Here is a 13,516-nt window from a genome sequence, read left to right as displayed (position 1 = left end):
GGAGGCCAAGATGGGTGGATCACCTGAGGTCAGGAGTTCAAGGCCAGCCTGGCCAACATGGTGAAACCCTGTCTCTACTAAAAAATACAAAATTAGTTGGGTGTGGTGGTGGGCACCTGGAATCCCAGCTCCTCAGGAGGCTGAGGCAGGAGAATCACTTGAACTTGGGAGGCAGAGGTTGCACTGAGCTGAGATCGCACCATTGCACTCCACCCTGGGCAACAAGAGGAAACTCCATTTCAAAAAAATAAAATAAAAAAATAAATATATATATATGTATTCTTTGGTAGCCCTGTAAACACCTCAGCCACTGTTTAGAAAAACCACAAATCTAATGGCAAGGCAACCACCTGTTTGTGAAAGTGGATTAGGTCTTAGGAGCCAGGTTTGGCCCTTTATTGGAGGTAAGATTTCCATATGACTGTGGAGCTTTTGAGAGTTTGTCCGACTTTATGGGAATTTAGTTCAGAGAAAAACTATTGCACAGTTATAAGATACTGGTCTAGTGAATCATGACTTTTCTTTCAATAAGACAGTTTTTCTCAATTAGGCCCAGTTAACAGGCTAGCAGTAGCAGCCCTGCAGAAAGAAGAAGTCCCTGTGACCTACAAATACTGGTGTAGTCTTTGTTTCCAGAGATTCTAATCAGCTGTGATATAGTCATTGATATTTGTAATTTCTTTGGATCTAAAAGAGATAGGGAACTTGTGGGAGGGCTTTATTTACACTTGTCCAGACTGCTTCTAAGGTTTCTAACTGTAGCCTTCTATGCTGAAATGATAGCCATGTAATCTCCAGTATTTAGCAAGTCAGGGATGTGTAGGGTTTACTTTGGTAGGGAACTAGAGACCAGATCAAAACCTAGTCCTGTCTTCTTCATCTCATCCTCATAATTGGAAAAAAAATCTGATTGCTTACTGAGTTGTAATATGCAATAAACTGCATATACAGTAAAATTTAGTAAGTTTTGATATATGTATATGTCAATGAAATTATCACTACAATCAAGATGATAAGCATTTTATATTCATTGCTTACAAAAGCGTTATGCCTCTCTGCAATTCCTTTCTCCTCCCTTTTCCTGTTTCCCAATTCTATCCCCGGGCATCTACTAACGTACTTTCTGTCGCTGTAGATTAGTTGGCACTGTCTAGAGTTTCATTCAAATGCTATCATACAGTATGTTCTCTTTTTTGCCTGGCTTCTTTCACTTGGCATAATTGTTTTGAGATTCATCTGTGTTGTACCATGTATCAATAGTTTATTCATGTTGTTGTAGAATAGTGGATATGACACAATTTACTTGTCTATTCACCTGTTCATGAGTACTTGGGTTGTTTCCAGTCCTTGCTATTACAAATAAAACTTATATGAACATTTGTGTGCAAGTCTTTATATAAACATATGCTTTCATTACACTTGAGTAAATACCTAGGAATGCATTGGCTAGATTATATGATAGGTATATGTGTAGCTTTAAAAGGAACTTCCAAATGGTTTTCCAGAGCACCTGTACCATTTTGCATTCTCACCAGGAGGGTGTAAGAGTTCTAGCTAGATCCAAGATGGCCATTTAGGAGCAACTCAGGATTGCAGCTCCCAGTGAAAGCGCAGAGGGTGAGTGGATGCCGCATTTCCAGACAGATCTTTATTGCCCACAGGCCAGGAGATTCCCAGGTGGAGGAGCCCCACAGGTGGCCAACACAGCTGTTTTGGCCAGCATGACTGTTTCAGCCAGCACAGCTGTTTTGCCAGTGCCATGGTGCGGCGGTTCTCTGTACAAAATACACTGGTCTGTTTGCCCTTTTAAGCTGGCAATTGGATATCTGGGAAGGCAGATTAGCCCATTCATCTGATTAAATGGGACTGAAACAGAGAGCCAGGCCAGGAGATTCCCTGGCAGCACTGTTGTTTCAGCCAGCGCAATGGGTCACCACACAGACCCCTTTCAGCAGGCAACTAGAACACCTGGGAGAGAGTCAACAGTTCAACTTAAAAAAAAAAAAAAAGGCTCTGCAGGAGGGAGCCAGGTGATCAGGCTCAGCGGGTCCCACCCCTACAAAAACAAAAAAAAAAAAAACCCAGCAATTGGAAATGCTCGGGGTTGAGAGTTTCATGGCAAACACAGCTGAACCCAGGACAATCCAGCTCTGCGGGGGAGGGGCGTCCGCCATTACCAAGGCACTCCACCCCTACAGAGGTAGTCCGCCATTGCTGAGGCAGCCTGCCATTGCCGAGGTAACCCACTGTAGCAGAGAGAGTCCACCATTGCAGAGGCGGGCCACCATTGCTGAGGCAGCTCTAACCACACCCATATAAACAGGACTTCAGGGAAGTTCACAGAGCAGCAGGGTGGAGCCCACAGCAGCTCAGCAAAGCCTCTGCAGGCAGACAGTGACTAGGCTGCCTCCTTGCTGGGCAGGGAAGCCCTGAAAAAAAAGAAAAGGTAGCAGCACAACGGCACTCATAAATAAAGCCCTAACTCCCTGGGACAGAGCACCTGAGGAAAAAAAAGGGGCTTTATGAGTTCTGCTGCAGCAGACTTAAACCTACCTGCCTAGCAGCTCTGAATGAACAATGGAGCTCACAGCTCAGCACTTGAGCGCCTATAAAGAACAGACTGTCGCCTCAAGCGCTCCCTGACCCCCGTATATCCAAAGAGTCACCTCACAAAGGACTGATCAGACTGACACTTGGCGGGCATCATTCTGGAACAAAGATAGCAGAAGAAGAAACTGGTAGCAACCCTTACTGTTCTGCAGCTGCTGCAGGTGATCCCCAGGCAAGCAGGGCCTGGAGTGGACCTCAGCAGTCCTGCAACAGAGGGGCCAGATGGTTAGAAGGAAAACTAAGAAACAGAAATAACTTCATCATCAATAATCTGGGCATCCACTCAGAGACCCAATCTGAAAATCAGCAACTACACAGATGACAGGTGGATAAATCCACAAAGATGGGAAGAAACCAGCATAAAAAGCAGGAAAACACCTGAAACCAGAACACCTCTCCTCCTACAAGGGATCACAACTCCTCACCAGCAAGGGAACAAAGCTGTATGGAGAATGAGTATGATGAAATAACAGAATCAGACTTCGGAAGGTGGGTAATGAGAAACTTCTGTGAGCTAAAAGAACATGTTCTAACTCAATGTAAAGAAACTAAGAACCCTGAAAAAAGATTCGAGGAAATGATAACAAGAATGGACAACTTCGAGAGGAATATGAGTGAATTGATGGAGCTGAAAAACACAATACCAGAACTTGGCGAAGCATGCACAAGTTTCAACAGCCGAATTGACCAAGCAGAAGAAAGGATATCAGAGGTTGAAGATCAACTCAATGAAATAAAACAAGAAGGCAAGATTAGAGAAAAAAGCACAAAAAGGAATGAATAAAGTCTCCAAGAAATGTGGGACCATGTGAAGAGACCTAATCTACGTTTGATAGGTGTACCTGATGTGACAAAGAGAATGAATCCAAGCTGGAAAATACTCTTCAGGATATTATCCAGGAAAATTTCCCCAAACTAGAAAGGCAGGCCAATATTCAAATCCAGGAAATACACAGAACACCACAAAGATATTCCTCGAGAAGAGCAACCCCAAGGCACGTAATTGTCAGATTCACTAGGGTTGAAATGAAGGAGAAAATGCTACGGGGAGCCAGAGAGAAAGGTTGGGTTACCCACAAAGGGAAGCCCATCAGACTCACAGCAGATCTTTCAGCAGAAACCCTACAAGCCAGAAGAGAGTGGGGCCCAATATTCAACATCCTTAAAGAAAAGAACTTTCAACCCAGAATTCCATATCCAGCCAAACTAAGCTTCATAAGTGAAGGAAAAATAAAGTCCTTTGCAAACAAGCAAGTACTCAGAGATTTTGTCACCACCAGGGCTGCTTTATAAGAGCTCCTGAAATAGGCACTACACATAGAAAGGAACAACCAGTACCAGCCATTCCAAAAACATACCAAATGGTAAAGAGCATAAAGAAAATGAATAATCTGCATCAACTAATGGGCAAAACAGCATCAAAATGGCAGGATCAAATTCACACATAACAATATTAACCCTAAACGTAAATGGGCTAACTGCACCAATCAAAAGACACAGACTGGCAAATTGGATAAAAAACCAAAACCCATCGGTGTGCTGTATCCAGGAAATTCATCTCACATGCAAGGATACACAAAGGCTCAAAATAAAGGGATGGAGGAAGATTTACCAAGCAAATGGAGAGCAAAAAAAAAGCAGGAGTTGCAGTTCTCATCTCTGATAAAATAGACTTTAAAGCAACAAAGATCAAAAGAGACAAAGAAGGACATTACATAATGGTAAAAGGATCGATACAACAAGAAGAGCTAACGATCCTAAATATATACAGATCCAATACAGGAGCACCTAGATACATAAGGCAAGTTCTTAATGACTTACAAAGAGACTTAGACTCCCACACAGTAACAGTGGGAGACTTTAACACTCCACTGTCAATATTAGACAGATCAACCAGACAGAAAATTAGCAAGGATATCCAGGACTTGAACTCAGACCTGGAACAAGCAAACCTGATAGACATTTACAGAACTCTCCACCCCAAATCCACAGAATATACATTCTTCTCAGCATATCACACCTACTCTAAAATTGACTACATAATTGGAAGTAAATCACTCCTCAGCAAATGCAAAAGAACAGAAATCATAACAGTCTCTCAGACCACAGTGCAATCAATTTAGAACTCAGAATTCAGAAACTAACTCAGAACCACACAGCTTGATGGAAACTGAACAACTGGCTCTTGAATGTTGACTGGATAAACAATGAAATGAAGGCAGAAATAAAGAAGTTCTCTGAAACCAATGAGAATGAAGACACACATACCAGAATCTCTGGGACACATTTAAAGCAGTCTCTAGAGGAAAATATATAGCAATAAGTGCCCACATGAGAAGAAAGGAGAGATCTAAAATCGACACCCTAGCATCAAAATTGAAAGAGCTAGAGGAGCAAGATAAAAAAAAACTCAAAACCTAGCAGAAGACAAGAAATAACTAAGATCAGAGCAGAACTGAAGGAGATAGAGACATGAAAAACCCTTCAAAAAATCAATAAATCCAGGAGCTGGTTTTTTGAAAAAATCAACAAAATAGGCCACTAGCCAGATTAACAGAAAAGAAAAGAGTATAACCAAATAGATGCAATAAAAAACGATAAAGGGGAAATCACCACAGATCCCACAAAAATTCAAACCATCATCAGAGAATATTACAAACAACTCTATGCACATAAACTAGTAAACCTGGAAGAAATGGATAAATTCCTGGACACTTGCATCCTCCCAAGCCTAAACCAGAAAGAAGTCGAAACCATGAGTAGACCAATAACAAGATCTGAAGTTCAGGCAGCAGTTAAGAGCCTACCACACAAAAAAAGCCCAGGTCCAGATGGGTTCACAGCTGAATTTTGCCAGACACACAAAGAGGAACTGTGACCATTCCTTCTGAAACTATTCCAAATAATCCAAAAAGGGAATCCTTCCCAAATCATTTTGAGACCAACATCATCCTGATACCAACCGGCAGAGAACCAACAAGAAAAGAAAACTTCAGGCCAATATACATGATGAACACAGATGCAAAAATCTTCAATAAAATACTGGCAAGCCGATTGCAACAGCACATCAAAAAGCTTATCCACCGTGATCAAGTAGGATTCATCCCGGGGATGCAAGGCTGGTTCAACATACGCACGTCTGTAAACGTAATTCACCACATAAACAGAACCAAAAACAAAAACCACATGATTATCTCAATTGATGCAGAGAAGGCCTTTGACAAAATTCAACAGCCCTTTATGCTAAAAACCCTCAATAAACTAGGTATTGATGGAATGTATCTCAAAATAATAAAAGCTATTTATGACAAACCAACAGCCAATATCATACTGAATGGGCAAAAACTGGAAGCATTCCCTTTGAAATCTGGCACTAGACAAGAATGCCCTCTCTCACCACTCCTATTCAATATAGTACTGGAAGTTCTAGTCAGAGCAATCAGGCAAGAAAAAGAAATAAAGGGTATTCAAATAGGAAAGGAGGAAGTCAAATTGTCTCTATTTGCAGATGACAGGATAATAATCTAGAAGACCGCATCATCTCAGCCCCAAAACTCCTGAAACTGATAAGCAACTTCAGAAAAGTCTCAGGATACAAAATCAATGTGCAAAAATCACAAGCATTCCTATACACCAATAACAGACTTAAAGAGAGCCAAATCAAGAATGAACTGCCATTCACAATTGCTACAAAGAGAATAAAATACCTAGGAATACAACTCACAAGGTACTTAAAGGACCTCTTCAAGGAGAACTACAAACCACTGCTCAATGAAATAAGAGAGGACACAAACAGATGGAGAAACATTCCATGTTCATGGTTAGGAAGAATCAATATCATGAAAATGGCCATACTGCCCAAAATAATTTATAGATTCAATGCTATCCCCATCAAGCTACCAATGACCTTCTTCACAAAACTGGAAAAAAACACCTTAAACTTCATATGGAACCAAAAGAGAGCCTGCATAGCCATGTCAATTCTAAGTAAAAAGAACACGGTGGGAGGCATCACACTACCAGACTTCAAACTATACTACAAGGCTACAGTAATCAAAACAGCATGGTACTGGTACCAAAACACAGATATAGACCAATGGAACAGAACAGAGGCATTGGAGGCAACACAACATATCTACAACCACACAATCTTTGATAAACCTGACAAAAACAAGCAATGGGGAAAGGATTCCCTGTTTAATAAATGGTGTTGGGAAAACTGGCTAGCTATGTGTAGAAAGCAGAAACTGTACCCCTTCCTGACACCTTACACTAAAATTAACTCCAGATGGATTAAAGACTTAAACATAAGACCTAACACCATAAAAACCCTAGAAGAAAATCTAGGCAAAACCATTCAGGACATAGGAGTAGGCAAGGACTTCATGACCAAAACACCAAAAGCATTGGCAACAAAAGCCAAAATAGACAAATGGGACCTAATCAAACTCCACAGCTTCTGCACAGCAAAAGAAACAGTCATTAGAGTGAATCGGCAACCAACAGAATGGGAAAAATTTTTCACAGTTTACCCATCTGACAAAGGGCTGATACCCAGAATTTACAAAGAACTAAAACAGATTTACAAGAACAAAACAAACAAGCCCATTCTGAAGGGGGCAAAGGATATGAACAGACACTTTACAAAAGAAGACATACATGAGACCAACAAACATATGAAAAAATGCTCATCATCACTGGTCATTAGAGAAATGCAAATCAAAACTTAATTGAGATGCCATCTCATGCCAGTTAGAATGGTCATCATTAAATCTGGAGACAACAGATGCTGGAGGGGATGTGGAGAAATAGGAACACTTTTATACTGCTGGTGGGAGTGTAAATTAGTTCAACCATTGTGGAAGACAGTGTGGCGATTCCTCAAGGATCTAGAAATAGAAATTCCATTTGACCCAGCAATTCCATTACTGGGTATATATCCAAAGGACTATAAATCGTTCTACTATAAGGACACATGGGCACGAATGTTCATTGCAGCACTGTTTACAATAACAAAGACCTGGAATCAACCCAAACCCCCATCGATGATAGACTGGACAGAGAAAATGTGGCACATATACACCATGGAATATTATGCAGCAATCAAAAACGATGAGTTTGTGTCCTTTGTAGGGACATGGATGAATCTGGAGAACATCATTCTCAGCAAACTGACACAAGAACAGAAAATGAAATACCACATGTTCTCCCTCATAGGCGGGTGATGAAAAATGAGAACACATGGACACAGAGGGGAGCACTACACAGTGGGGTCTGTTGGGGGGAATAGGGGAGGGACAGTGAGGGGTGGGGAGTTGGGGAGAGATAGCATGGGGAGAAATGCCAGATATGGGTGAAGGGGAGGAAGGCAGCAAATCACACTGCCACGTGTGTACCTATGCAACTATCTTGCATGTTCTTCACATGTACCCCAAAACCTAAAATGCAATTAAAAAATAAATTAATTAAAATAAATTTAAAAATTAAAAAAAAAAAAGAGTTCTAGCTATACCACATTCTTGCTGACACTTGATATAGGTCTTTTTCACGGTTCTAATAGATATGTGATGGTATTTTATTGTGGTTTTAATTTGCCTGTTCCTAATGAGTAACAATGTTGAGCATCTTTTCACATACTTATTTGCCATTTGTATATATTTACAGAAACATCTGTTCAAAGTTTTTGCCCATTTTTAATGAGGTTGTTTTTTGTTTTTTGAGAATTATTTTTGTAGATATAAGGTGTATGATACGTGATTTGCAACTATTTTCTCCCAGTTTGTAGCTTATCTTTTTTTTTTTTTTTGAGACAGAGTCTCACTCTGTTCCCGAGACTGGAGTACAGTGGTGCAATCTCGACTTACTGCAACCTCCGCTTCCCGGCTTCAAGCAATTCTCCTGCCTCAGTCTCCCAGGTAGCTGGGACTACAGGCATGCACCACTATGCCCAGCTAATTTTTTTTGTGTATTTTTGGTAGAGATGGGGTTCACCATGTTGGCCAGGCTGGTTTTGAAGTGATCCACCTGCCTCAGCCTCCCAAAGTGCTGGGATTATAGGCGTGAGCCACTGTGCCTGGTGATTTGTTTATCTTTATCCCAGTATCATATATTGAGAACTATGGCTATATAATAAACCTCAAAATTAGGTAGTGTTCATCTGTGGTTCATGATATTCTTTTCTTGCAAAGTTGTTTTGGTGATTATATGTTCTTTATGCTTCCATATGAATTTTAGAATCACCTTGTCAATTTCTATAATTTCTACTTGGATTTTGATTAAGCTTGCCTTGCATTTATAGATCATTATGAGAAGAGTTTTTAAAAAGTCTACTTTTCCAACTCATGAACATAGCATAAAATCTCCATTTATTTAGGTCTTAATTTCTGTCAGCTGTATCCGAATAGTGTTCAGTGTCTAGGTCTTTCCCATCTTTTGTCAGATTTACCTTTAAGTGTTGTATGTATGAAAAGTCTTTATTTCACCTTCAGTTTTGAAAGCTATTTTCACTGGGTATAGAACTCCAGATTGATCTTTTCTTATTCTTTCAATAGTTTACAAATTTACTGCTCCCCTGTTGTTTTACTTAAATTGTTTTTGACAAAAAATGCTGCACTTCTTATTTTCATTCCTCTTTGTTTAGTCCCCCTTCTTTCCCCTGGCTGCTTTTAAGACTTTCTGTTTATCATCCTTATTTGGGCCAACTTGATTATGATGTACCTTAGTGTCTTTTTTTCATGTATCTTGCACTTGGAGTTCATTGAACTTTATGGATTTTTAGGTTCATCTTCATCATATTTGGAAAGTTGTGACTACTGTTTGTGCAAATATTTTTTCACCTCTTCTTCCTTTAGGGATTCTGTTTGTATATAAAAGTGCTTGAGGTTGTCCCACAGCTCAATGAAACTCTAATGTTTTTTGTTATTAATGTTTTTCCCTGTTTCATTTTTAGATGTTTTCTATTGTATATCTTAGTATTTCATTGCTGCCATAACAAGTTACCACACATAGTTTAAAACAACACAGATTTATTACCTTACAATTCTGTATTGCAGAAGCCTAACATAGTCTCACTGAGCTGAAATTAAGGTGTTGGTAGGCCTGCATTTCTTCTGGAGGGCTTAGGCAAGAATCCGTTTTCTTGGCTTTTTCCAGCTTCCAGAAATTACCTGCATTCCCTGGTTTGTGACCTCCTTCATTCATCTTCAGTCAGAAACAGCATGTTGATGGCCAGGTTTGATGTCTCATGCCTTTAATCTCAGCACTTTGGGAGGATGAGGCAGAAGGATCACTTGAGCTCAGGAGTTTGAGACCAGCCTAGGAAACATAATGAGACCCTGTCTCTACAACAACAAAAAAAAATTATCCAGGCATTGTGGCATGCATCTGTGGTTCCAGCTACCTGTGGTGGGCTGAGTGGGAGGATTGCTTGAGCCCAAGAGTTTGATGCTGCAGTGAGCCATGACTGCGCTACTATGTACTCCAGCCTAAGTGACAGAGGGACATCCTGAGACCCTGTCTCAAAAAAGAAACAGCATGTTGAGTCCTCTGCACATCACATCTCTCTGATTCTCTCTTTTACCTTTTGTTTTTCCCACTTTTAAGGATTTATGTTATTAGATTGAGCTCCCCTGGATAATCCAAAATTATTGCCCCACCTGAAGGCCAGCTAATTAGCAACATTATTTGCATCTGCAACCATAGTTTTCCATTGCCATGTAAAATAACATATTCACAGGTTCTGGGGCTAGGATGTAGGCCTCTTTAAGAAGGGTGTTATTTTGCACACCACAGTGTGTCGTTTGCGAATCATTTTTCTGCAGTGTCTAGTTTGTTAGTAATCCTATCTAGTGTATATTTCATCTCAGAATTTTTATCTCTAGAAGTTCAGTTTGGGTCTTTTTATATCTTCTGTGTCTCTACTTAACATCCATTAGTAGTACTGACATTCACTACTGCATGTATTCCCCCCTAAATTCATATGTCAAAGCCCTAATCTTCACTATGATGGTATTTGGAGGTAGGGCCTTTGAGAAGTAATTAAGTTTAGATTAGGTCATGAGGGTGGGAGCACCCATGATGGGATCCTTATAAAAAGAGAAAAGAAGACCACAGCTTGTTCTTTTTCTGACCTATGAGGATATAGTGAGAAGGTGGCTATCTGCAAGGCAAGAAGAAAGCCTTTACCAGAAATTGAATCTGCCAGTACCTTGATCTTGGACTTTCCAGCTCTAGAATTATGAGAAATAAAACCTGTTATTTAAGCCACCCAGTCTGTGTATTTTCTGTGGCAGCTGGAGTAAGACAACACCTTTAGTCTGTTTTTTGGAGACATGAAATACAGTTGTAATGACTAATTTATTTTTCTGATAATTCTAACGTTTGTGTCAGATCTGGGTTAGTTTCATTAGATTGAGTTCTCTTGTCATTAGGAATTGTTATTTTCCTGCTTCTTTGCTGGTGGTATTTGTTTGGGTGCCAGACGTTGTGAATTTTACCTTGTGTGCCTGGTAATTTTATATTTCTAAAAATATTATTGAGCTTTGTGCTGATACATAGTTAATTTACTTTAAAACAGTTTGATTATTTTAGGACTTGTTCTTCAGATTTTCTAGGAAGAACCAGAGTCACTTTAACCTAGGGCTAATTATTTCTCATTGCTGAGGCTGTACCCTTCTGAATACTCTACCTAATGCCTGTGAAATATAAGGTTTTCCAGCATGGCTGGTGGGAATAGACAGTATTCTTGACCTTCTGGGTTCTTTCTCTGGCCTTGGGTAGTTTTCTCACCTGTAGAATCTGATCAGTACTCCACTGAATACTTGAGGGAAACCCTTTGTAGATCTCTGGAGTTCCCTGTCTGTGCCACTCCCTTCTCTCTGGTTCTCCATCTGTAAAAACTGAATTATCTTGGTATGTTCTTTCTGGAAAAATGTTAAACTCTTTAATGGTTGGTAAGTTACATTTTTCTAGGAATTTGTCCCTTTGCCTTTGTATTTCAAATTAGTAGGCATAAAGCTGGTCATAGTATTCTCATCTCTGTTTACATCTGCTGACTCTGTTGTTATGTTTCCTTTTTCATTCCTTATATATTTATGCCTCTCTCTATTATTTCTGGACCAATTCTTTTATCCATTTTTAACCCTGCTACTTCTTTAGAAACTCAAAATAGTTTGATTCCTGCTATTGAAAATGCGAAACGGAAAATTAAATCCACAGTTTAAATAGGGAGGAGAAATGCAGTCTTAACAAAATGGCTGTGTTAACAGAATCTAACGTGTTAAACATTAAAGAGGCTGGCACAGTGGCTCATGCCTGTAATCCCAGCCCTTTGGGAGGCAAAGGTGGGCGGGTCACCTGAGCTTAGGAGTTCAAGACCAGTCCCACCAACATGGTGAAACCCTGCTTCTATGAAAAATACAACAATTAGCTGGGCATGGTGATGGATGCCTATAATCTCAGCTACTTGGGAGGCTGAGGCAGGAGAATCGCTTGCCTGGTAGGCAGAGGTTGCAGTGAGCCGAGATCACAACACTGCATTCCAGCCTGGGTGACAGAGCGAGATTCCATCTCAAAAAGAAAAGAAAATTAAAGATATCCATTATTTTCTATTCAGGAGGCTTTCAAAAATTTTGTGCATAAAAATCACTTGGAGTGCTGTTTAAAATGCAGATTACAAGGCACCCACCTCTAGAAAGTATGTAGCAATAGTAGTCTTGGCTCTGGTCTTGGAATTTGCCATTTTAATAAGCACTCAGGTGATTCTGAAGTGTGTGGCTGGAAAACTACACTTTGAAAAAATGCTCTAACTTGTGCTACAGACAAAAGACAAAGACTTTTAAAATCCTCCTGGTGTCTGGTCCCCAGGCTGCATCTTTCAACTTACACCTGTAGCCTTCTCATCCACAATTCCCCTTACCTTCATCTCACCCTCAAATAAGCTCTCTGGATGAGGTTTGTATTTTCTCATCTCCTGCTGAGACAACATTTTTTTTTTTTTTTGAGACAGTTTCACTCTTATCCCCCAGGCTGGAGTACAGTGGTGTGATCTCAGCTTACTGTAACCTTTGCCTCCCAGGTTCAAGCAATTCTCCTGCCTCAGCCTCCTGAATAGCTGGTATTACAGACACACACACTACCACACCAGGCTAATTTTTATACTTTTAGTAGAGACAGGGTTTCACCATGTTGGCCAGGCTGGTCTTGAACTCCTGACCTCAGGTGATCCACCCGCCTTGGCCTCCCAAAGTGCTGAGATTATAGGCATGAGCCACCACACTCTTAGACAACACTTTATAATAATCTCTAGAACTGATTTTTAAATTTCTAATCTAGTCAAGTGCCTGAGTTTAGCCTCAGGGCACTGTCCAGATTATAACAGATTTGTTATTTTCTGGACCAGTAGAAACTGGACCAAGTCACCTGGATTTTTGGTTCAGACACTCACTACAAATGGAGCAGGACTTCAGAGCAGATTATAGAAATATGTATCTCTTTTAGGAGCCAGTCCTCTCTAGGGATTCTCCTATTGTAGGTAAAGAGGCTCCTCCTCAGGTAGCTGAACTTCCTGAGTAGAGACCACAAAGCATCTGGACCTTCGTTGTGCGTTCTGGTAGGCCTTCCATGTGGCTCATAGTGCACCAAACCTCTATGTTGTCTCCCTAATCTTCTTGCCCTGCTATTGGCTGGTAGATTCCCCTTTCTGTCAAGTCTCAGGGGAATCACTGCAGCACTGACAACTTTTTCTAGGGCATCACCAGTGAGAGCAACTAGGGCCTTCCAAAAAGTACTGTCAGATGCCATGTTTTGTTCTCCAAATATTGTGGATTTACTCATATACAAATGAATATTCTGGGGCATACCAACTCATTTTCTCTGTATGAATATGAGAGGGATCCTTCTTCAAATA

General features: G+C 40.4%; 1 protein-coding gene across 24 annotated transcripts in view; it reads left to right on the top strand.

Annotated features, from left to right (window-relative positions):
* Window positions 1–13,516, top strand: part of ART3 (ADP-ribosyltransferase 3 (inactive)) — a 111,656-nt gene that overhangs the window by 81,425 nt on the left and 16,715 nt on the right. The window lies entirely within an intron of this gene.

The sequence above is a fragment of the Callithrix jacchus genome, chromosome 3 (assembly GCF_049354715.1).
Source record: "Callithrix jacchus isolate 240 chromosome 3, calJac240_pri, whole genome shotgun sequence".
Lineage (NCBI taxonomy): Eukaryota > Metazoa > Chordata > Mammalia > Primates > Cebidae > Callithrix > Callithrix jacchus.
This window is presented reverse-complemented; position numbering and strand designations above follow the sequence as displayed.